Genomic DNA, 9,557 nt, shown 5'->3' on the forward strand with positions numbered 1-9,557 from the left:
AAGAAGCTCCATGTGGCTCAGACAACAAGAAGCTCAGGCTGAGATTTCCTGTCTCATCTTCCACAACTTTTCCACCTTCCAGCAAAAGTTCTGCTTTGGAGCTCATATCATCTTAGTGTCAATCTTTCTTTGTCACGACCCACGATAATAAACACATTTTATATTTTGATCCAGTACACACATACACATACACACTTAAAACAAAAGTTTCTTGAAACATTCTTATTTTATTAAGAATGGTGCACTCAGATAATTTCTGCTTAATTCTATTTCAATCCATTAAAAAAATGCTCCTTGAGATTACTAAATTGTTTAGATAAACCATAGATTGGTTATGTTTGTGATCTACTAGCTTACAGTCATCAGCCTACATTAGCAGAATTATTTTTTCTCTCCTTGAAGCCAGAGAACCTCATCTCGGCTCCACTTTTCCCATATTTTCCTAAAACTACACCCTCAGCTTTTCCCCTTGTCACGTTTTGAATCTGTAACTCCTGTATCTCCCTAGACCTCAGACTCCTATTCTTATAGTCCTCTAGCTTGTTACACCCACTTTACCTACACTTCAAGATTAATAAAGAGTTTTAGACCCTTACTCTTCCATTGACTCTTCTTTATTTTTTTTTAATTTTTATTTATTTATGATAGTCACACACAGAGAGAGAGAGAGAGGCAGAGACATAGGCAGAGGGAGAAGCAGGCTCCATGCACCGGGAGCCTGACGTGGGATTCGATCCCGGGTCTCCAGGATTGCGCCCTGGGCCAAAGGCAGGCGCCAAACCGCTGCGCCATCCAGGGATCCCCGACTCTTCTTTATTAGAAGCTTTCTGGTCTTGCATTTCCCAGGCTACCCATACTCCATCACTACAACCTTCTGATTTGTCTATTGGTCCACCACTTGGCATGAGACATTTTGGTTCTGTCTTCTTGATAATCAGCCCCACAGCTTGGCCATCGGCCTGATGGGCATGGCCAAGAAAGTGTACACATTCACGTGTCTGAGCCAGGCCTATCAACTGGGATTGATGTCTCCACTGAGTCATGACTGCTTAATTATTCTTTAGCCCACTGTAATCCTCCCACTTCTAATCCCTCTGCACTGTTATAGACTGAAAAATACAAAGCATACTTGTTGGGCCTTATTTTACTCTGTCTGCAGCATCTGAGACTATCAACCTTCAAAATCTCTCCTCATTACTTTGAACACTCCCACTTCCCTAGTTTTTTGCATCTTCTCTGGCCACTCCTTTTTAAGCTTCTTCATAAATTCTTTCTCTTCTCTCTACCCCTTAACTGTTGATGTCTTCACATTCTACAACATTCTAGGGTAAAGTCATCCATGCACATGGTTTCCCCCGCCATCTGTATGATGATGACTCTCACCAATATATCCTAAATCCATGGTCCTTGCAGCTTCATATCCAATGCTTATTGCATCCCTTCACCAGGATGTCTCACAGAGCCTTTCACTTTTTTTAAGATTTTACTTATTTATTCATGAGAGACACAGAGAAAGAAAGGCAGAGACACAAGCAGAAGGAGAAGCAGGCTCCTCGCAGGGAGCTCAATGTGGGACTCCGGGATCAAGCCTTGAGCTGAAGGGAGATGCCCAACTGCTGAGCCACCCAGGCATCCCTCACAGAGCCTTTCAAACACAACATGTCCCAAACTGAAGTTGGATCTTTCCTCCTACTTAGTGTTCTTCAAAGGGTTGCCATTGCATTTAGAAAAAAAAATCCATAATTATTATGGTTTTCCAGATCTAAATAGTCTAATAACCTCTAGCTCCCTTGTCCACCCCATTATCTAGACTCTTCTCATGACTCATTCTGCTCAAGACAAACTTGAAGTTCCTCCAGTACACTAAGTATGCACTTATCACAGGGCTCTGCCTGAAATGCTATTGACCCAGCTGGAAAAGCCACAAAACTCTCTTCCTCACCTCACTAAGTTTTCTACTGAAATACCAGCTGCTCACAGAAGCCTCTCCCACCAGCCTGTCAAAATAATATCCTTATCCCCTTCCCCTGCTTTATTTTGCTTCAAAGTAGTTACCATGACATTACATGAATGTGTTTATTTCTGTTTACCCTTTCGCTGGAATATAAGTTTATTTAGCCGAATCCCCAGCACCTATAACAATACTTGAGACAAAGTAAGAACTCAATAAATAATTGATGAGCAAATGATTTATTTATCTCCTTCCTCTCTCTTATCCGCTGCCCCCAAACTGTGCTTTCTCCAGGATTCTAGGTAAAAAGTGCATGATTTTGCCAGTCATAGCCCAAGCCAGAAGTTTGGCCTGAAGCATCCCCTACTTATTCTCTCCACCCACATCCCATCTTTCATGTTTCTTAGTGTATCCTCCTAAGTCTCTCTCCTGTTGCACTTAATTTCTCCAGCTTCACTGCTGTGACTTTGTTTTCAGTATCATGGATCCCTTTGTAAATTTAATAAAAGCAATGGGTCATCTCCTCAGGAAAACATGCATGGAAACAACATATTCTTCATAAAAGGGTTTTAGATTTTCCAAAGCCTAGCATGGATGTCCCTCCCCAAGTGCCACTATATCCAAAGATAAAAATCTCTGGCTCAATGACTCCTTATTTTTTGCATGAATAACTGTGATGCGTGCTTGGCTCTGAATGTTTGTGCCCCACCCCACCCCCACCAGAAAATGCATATGTTGAAATCCCAACTTCCCATGCAACTGTATTATAAGGTAGGCTTTGGGTGGTGATTAGGTGATGAGGGCAGAGCCCACATGAATGGGATTAGTGGCTTATGAAAGAGATTCTGGAAAGCTAGCTCACTTCTTTCTCCATGTGAGGTTACATGGAGAAGACAATGGTCAATGACGGAGTGAGCTTTCATCAGACACCAAATCTGCTGGCACCTTGATCTTGGACATCCTGACCTCCAGACCTGTGAGAAATGCTTGTCATTTATAAACCACTCCATTCATTCTGTTATAGTAGCCCAAGTGGACGAAAATAATGTCCTCTGATAGTTCCCCCTGCCACTAATATATTGCCCTTTATCTGACCCACTCTTCACAAGAACTGCCTAAGTAACCTTTTAGCAGTGCAGGTTTGTCCATGGCCTCTTAAGTGTCCTGTGTAACACCTGTTGATGGTCCTCCATCACCTTAAGAGCAAATTCCTCTATGTTGGTGTTGTTTATTCTCCTAGCTCAGCCCTTTAGTGTTCCACACTCACACTTGAATGGAGCTATTCTCTCTCACACTATCTCTCACACCTCCATGCCTTTGAATGTAAAATTTCTTTGCCCTAGCTGACCCTCACCTTCCATCTACTTGGCTACCTGCCACTCATCTTCTCCTGAAAAGCTCAAGGATCATCATGAAAGTATTACCCAATATCCTGGGGTTTAACTAGGGGCTCTTTCCTTACATCAGACTATTTTGTGATAATTATTGTGTCCATTTCCCCTAACACATGGTGCATCACAGAGAACAGGGACTGTTTTGTGAATCTCTGTGGCACATAGTAGGTGCTCAATAAAAGTATGCTGAATGGATGGACTGATCAGGTAAAAGGAGGGAGAGGTGGAAGCAGCATGTTTTGGATACATATAAATGGGGCAGGTATAGCCAACACAGCTTCCAAAATGGGAAAATCCATATTTACAGAGGAGATAAACCTGATAGTTCTTCCATTTACAAAAAGGATTCACCACAAGGGGCCTCTAAATAGCAGGTACTTTAGCCAGCCTATGTTAAGTGTTTGTTTACAGATCATTAATCATTTTACAAAGAGGCCAAGAGCTCCAGTGCAGCCAATCAGAGCCTTTAGAACTTCTGAAATTACTCTAGAAGTTAACAGGAAGAAGGATTCTATGTTAAACTATACAATTAACACATAACTTTTCAGGAACAAGCGAGAGAGAGAGAGAGAGAGAGAGAGAGAGCAAGAGAGAGAGAGAAAAAGAAGAACTACAGTGACAGGAGCAACAATTTTAAGAAGTCTAACTGGAAGTCCTTAACCAAGGACATCTCCATTCTTTTGTGCTGTGGTGGGATGGGCGGGGTGCTCTAAAATAATTGGACACTGACAAGTAGGCCTTCACGTAGTCGGTAAAGACAAAGTTCTCAACTTCTGGTGAAGACAAGGATTCAGAGAGATCTTGTTTTGGCCATCAATGTGCATCTAACAAGTCAAATGGATTTATTCTGACACAAGCCATAAAGTTCACTCATGTATTCACCAAATATCAATTGAATATCAGTTGAGCACCTGGCACATGTCAGGCCATGTGAGATAAAATGCTGACCAAGATCTGGGCCATCCCTTGCTCTCAACGATCTTGCATTTTAGAGAAAAGAGCAAGCAATCGATTAACACACAAGGTAATTTACTACAGTGAAAGTGGTAGCACAGGAGTAAGAAGGTGATGTGACAGTGAGGGTGCAGCTACCAGGAGCTACTCTAGACAGAGAAGGTGACTGAGGCCTCTCTGAGAATGCATCATCCAGGCTGAACCTGATGGATGAGAAGAAGGCAGCCATGGAGAGACCTGGAGAAAGGCATTCCTGGAAAAGAGACCATCAAAGTCCTAAAGCCTCCAGATGAGGAAGCTCTAAGGGCCAAATGGCTTTTAAACCAAAAAGAAGCCCCTATAACTGGAGTTCAATGGAGGAACAAGGCTTGTAGGAGGTAGAAGATGACAGTGGCATGGATCAGGGTGGTGGCAGAGGCAGACAGTTGTGGAAAGATTGCACATTAGCTGATATGGGGCATAGAACTGTTGTAAATGATGACAGCTGAGATGTCTCTAAGGTCCTTTCACACTCAGACATTCTGTGACTGTAATCTGGGAACCATGGCTGTCAAAGTGGAACCCTTGGGCAGCCCAGTTGGCTCAGTGGTTTAGCGCCGCCTTCGGCCCAGGTCGTGGTCCTGGAGTCCCGGGATTGGGTCCCACATCAGGCACCCTGCATGGAGCCTGCTTCTCCCTCTGCCTGTGTCTCTACCTCTCTCTCTCTCTCTCTGTCTCTCATGAATAAATAAATGAAATTTTAAAACAATGCAAAGTGGAACTCTTTGTTGAGAAAATCTGCCTGGCATGAAAGCTAGCAGGAGCCATGCTTGAGTCACACTGTGATGATTATAGGCCCATGGGGGTTTGGGGTGAGAATTCCTATAGACCCATCACTTGAGAAACCCAGAAGAAATCCATTCTGTGCATTCTAAAAGTTCCCAATCCTGGAGCTAGCTCTGCTCGAATCTTCTTTCTTGTCCTGAGCCATGAGCACTCTTTTGGGGATTCTCTATATCAGCGAATGGCATCACCCATCCAACCAGAAGACAGCAAACCATCTTTGACAACTCAGTTGCAAACTGACCAAACTTAGGTTCGTTGGTCACAATTACTCTGTACTGAGTAGCTAATGGTATCTCTCAAATGAAAGAGGATAATAAGGGCTGTAAGTCCCTTTCCCCAACAACCTCACAATCAGAGCATGTCTCAGACCAAATTCTGCCTCACAGACATTGATTGACAGACAAGCATAAAAATGGTCACACGGCCAGTTGTGTAAGCTCAGTGGAAGCCTAGCTTCCTACCGACTAGGCACTCAAAAACTCCTTGCATGGAAAGTTCACCTTGGGGCTGATGCAACTATACACCCCGTTGCAGGATTCAGATAACCTAGGCCAGTGGTTCTCAACTGGACCAGATTTTGTCCTTCAGATTTTGCATTCCAGGAGATTTATGGAGATATTTTTGTCTTTCACAACTGAGGAGGCACTCCTAGCATCTAGTGAGCAGAGGCCAGGGATGCTGCTAAACCTCCTACAAAGCATTTCATCTATCTCCAGTGTCTATATGTGCCCCTTCCTAAATAAGTATAGAATTAATCACTTGCCTCTCCCTTCTACTGCCCTAGTTTGGGCTTTGAGCATTTCAGACAAAGCTTTCCTCCCACCTGCTTCTCAGCTCCCTGTTTCCTCTGGTCCAGTCTCTCATCCTGCTATCAGATTGATCTTCCCAAACTAGGACTGGTGCCCTGTTTTTCTAAATCCTCCAATGGCTCCTCCTTGCGTGATTAACTCTCTGCTTTCTCTCCTGCCTCTTCTATTGGGCATTTTGTTTTAACCCGGTACTTTAGTTGCTTTTGTATACCAAACTCCCCCAAACCTTTATGCCTTTGTACGTGCTATTCCTCTGCCTGGAAAGCCCTCCTGTCCCTCTTTCATACTCTCTTCCACCTTTCTGGGCATCTAGAGCTTGAGCCTAAACTCAAATACTATCTCATCCTTTGACAACTCTAGGCCAGCGCTGGGGCTCCTTACTGACCTGCCCTACTCTATACAAACCTCGATTAAGGCAGCTGTCCCGGTTGTCCTGTTGTACTGTAACTATTTGCAGGTCCGCTGCCCTCCTGGACTCTAAACACCTATATGACTAGCTCACTGGGCCCAGCATGTTACCTGCTACACAGTAGGCAGCAGCTAAATATTTGTTCAATAAGTGACCCAGCATGTTACCTGCTACACAGTAGGCAGCAGCTAAATATTTGTTCAATAAGTGACCACTTTCTATGCCCTGGTTTTTGCTTTTTGTTTATTTTGGTTTTTAATAGTTTTAGATTCTTCAAATTTTCAGTAGCTAAAGTGATACAAATGAGATACTGTGGTTTTCAAACCTCAGTGTGCCTAAGTATCATTTTGAAGATTTGTTTCAAATGCAAATTCCTGGGCCCTAAATGCTCAGATAGTTTTTTAAATTAATTAACTTTAAAAACTGAGATGTAATGAAATTCATTCTTTAAAACTGTATAATTCAGCTGTTTTGTAGTATATTCACCAAGTTGTGCAACCATCACCACCATCTAATTCCAAAACGTTTTTATCATCCTAGAAAGAAAACTGTATTTATTAGCTGTCACCCTGCCACTTATCTCTCCCTCCAGCCCTCGGCAATCACTAAACTACTTACTGGTCTGGGGATTTATCTAGTCTGAATATTTCCTATAAATAGAATCATGCAATATATGGTCTTCTGTTACTGGCTTCTTTCATTTAGCATAATGTTTTCAAGTATCACCCATACTGTAGCATGCATCCGTACGTACTTCATTCCTTTTTATGGCTGAGTAATATTCCATTGTATAGATATATCACATTTTCTTTATCCGTCCATCAGTTGATCATTTGGATTGTTTGCACTCTTTGGCTAGGGTGAATAATGCTGATATGAACACTTGTATACATGTCATTGTATGGACGCATGTTCCTAACTCTCATGGGTCATGAGTAAATGCCAGAAATGTTTTTCACAGCTGCTTAACCATTTTACATTCCCCATCAGCAATGTATGAGGGTTTCAATTTCCCCAAAACCACATCAACCTTATTATTTTCCATCTTTTTTATTATAGCTATCCTAGTAGGTGTGAAGTCATAAGTCCTTGTGGTCTTGATTTTTATGTCTGTAATGACTAGTGATGTTGAACATATTTACATGTGCTTATTGAGCATTTATGTATCTTCCTTGGAAAAAAGTTTATTTGAGTGCTTTACTCATTTTTTTAATTGGTTGTTTGGATATTTTGTTGTTGTTGAATGGTAGTTCTTTATGTATTCTGGATATTAATCACTTATCAGATATATGATCTGCAAATATTTTCTCTCATTCTATGTGTTATCTTTTCATTCTCTTGATAGCCTTTTGATGTGTAAGAATTTTTAATTTGATGAAGTCCAATTTATCTATTTTTCTTATATTTCTTGAGCATTCAATGTCATATCTAACCCAGGATCACAATGTCTACTCCAAGGTCACAAAAATGTATGCTCATGTTTTCTTCTTAGAGTTTTATTAGCTCTTACATTTATATCATTGATCCATTTGAGTTAACTTTCATATGTGGTGTGAGGTAAAGATCCAACCTCATTCTTTTACATGTGGACATCCAGTTGTCCCAGCATCATTTTTTAAAAAGGCTATTCTTTTCCCCATGAGATAGTCTTGAAATCCTTGTAGAAAATCAATTGATGATAAATGTAAAAGCTTATTTTTGGACTTTCAATTATATCCCTTTGATACATTTGTATGCCAGTGCCATACACTTGGATGGTCAAGCAAGACATTTAGAAAATCCTTGATCTAAAATTACAGTTGTTGTAAATAAGAGCTAATCCAAAACAATGGTTCCCAACCAGATTGAACATCAAAATCATTACAAGGGTTTCAAAGAGAAAAAGTCCTGATCTCTAGGTGTCCTCTCCCCCCAGCTTCCTCTCCTGCCTCGGGGTTCTGCTTCAGCAAATGGTTATGAGTCTAGGGAACTTCTGTTTTTTTTTTTTTTTTTTTTTTAATTTTTTTTTTTTTTTTTTTTATGATAGTCACAGAGAGATAGAGAGAGGCAGAGACACAGGCAGAGGGAGAAGCAGGCTCCATGCACCGGGAGCCCGACGTGGGATTCGATCCCGGGTCTCCAGGATCGCGCCCTGGGCCAAAGGCAGGCGCCAAACCACTGCGCCACCCAGGGATCCCGGAACTTCTGTTTTTAAAAGAGTCATTCTCATTGATCATCCAGAATTGGGACTTGCTGGTTCCAGGTGATCATTTAAAGTTCTTTCTAATACATGGGACCTATAATGTCAGGTAAAGAGAAAATATAAGGTAATGTTTGGCCCCAAAACATGATAAATGATTATCTTGTGTGTATTTGGCCATCAGAAGGCATCTCTCTGATGAAAAAAATTGAATATGATTTTATGAAAAGTGACTGATGTCAAAGGACCAGTTTATTCTAAAATGTATAGATTGCGAGGAGATAATCCATAGTTCAGTATTAATGCAGATGTGGAAACTTGGCCCAATGTCAGGCACAGTGCTCTCCTTGGTGGTCCCACAGCCCCATGCTCTGTCAATGACATGTCTGTCTCTCCCACTAACCTCTGGGTCTTCTTGAGCAGAAACAGGACTTTTTCCACTTTGGATTTCTAATGCCCATCACTGTGCCTAGAAAACTGCAGATATTCAATAAAATGCCAAATTAAACTAAACACACTTTCTATATTTAGTCAAATGCATAGATGAGGTCAAATAGCAGGCTTTATGTAAAAATGCTAGGCATGTGATGCCTTAAAAACAGAACTGGAAGGGAATTAAGCAATAGGATTAAAAAGATTATTTTTTAAAAACCAAGCAATTATTTTTGCACCATGTTTATTGTCACGTGCCTGCCTACTGATGGTATTCCTCAGGGTCCTGGCAGGAAACAGATGGCTCACCAGAGCTAAATGGAGAAACTATTTCCAGAGGAGTGGGCAAAATTAAGGCAACAACAAGAAATAAAGTTCCTGATCATCTCTAGGCCTGAAGGGACGAGGGGACAGAGAAGAGTGGTCAGAATCTAGTGAGAGCTGGAAGCTGGACAGATGACTGCACAACAGGACCTAAAGCCATTAGCATGAAATGGGCAGTAAAGGGCACAACATTCCTCGGAAGGCCAACCAGAGAATCACCAGCACACTCACCCATGGGGAACAGGAAGACATGGATGTTCAACAATAATCCATTGGAATT

The sequence above is a fragment of the Vulpes lagopus genome, chromosome 23 (genome assembly GCF_018345385.1).
Source record: "Vulpes lagopus strain Blue_001 chromosome 23, ASM1834538v1, whole genome shotgun sequence".
NCBI lineage: Eukaryota > Metazoa > Chordata > Mammalia > Carnivora > Canidae > Vulpes > Vulpes lagopus.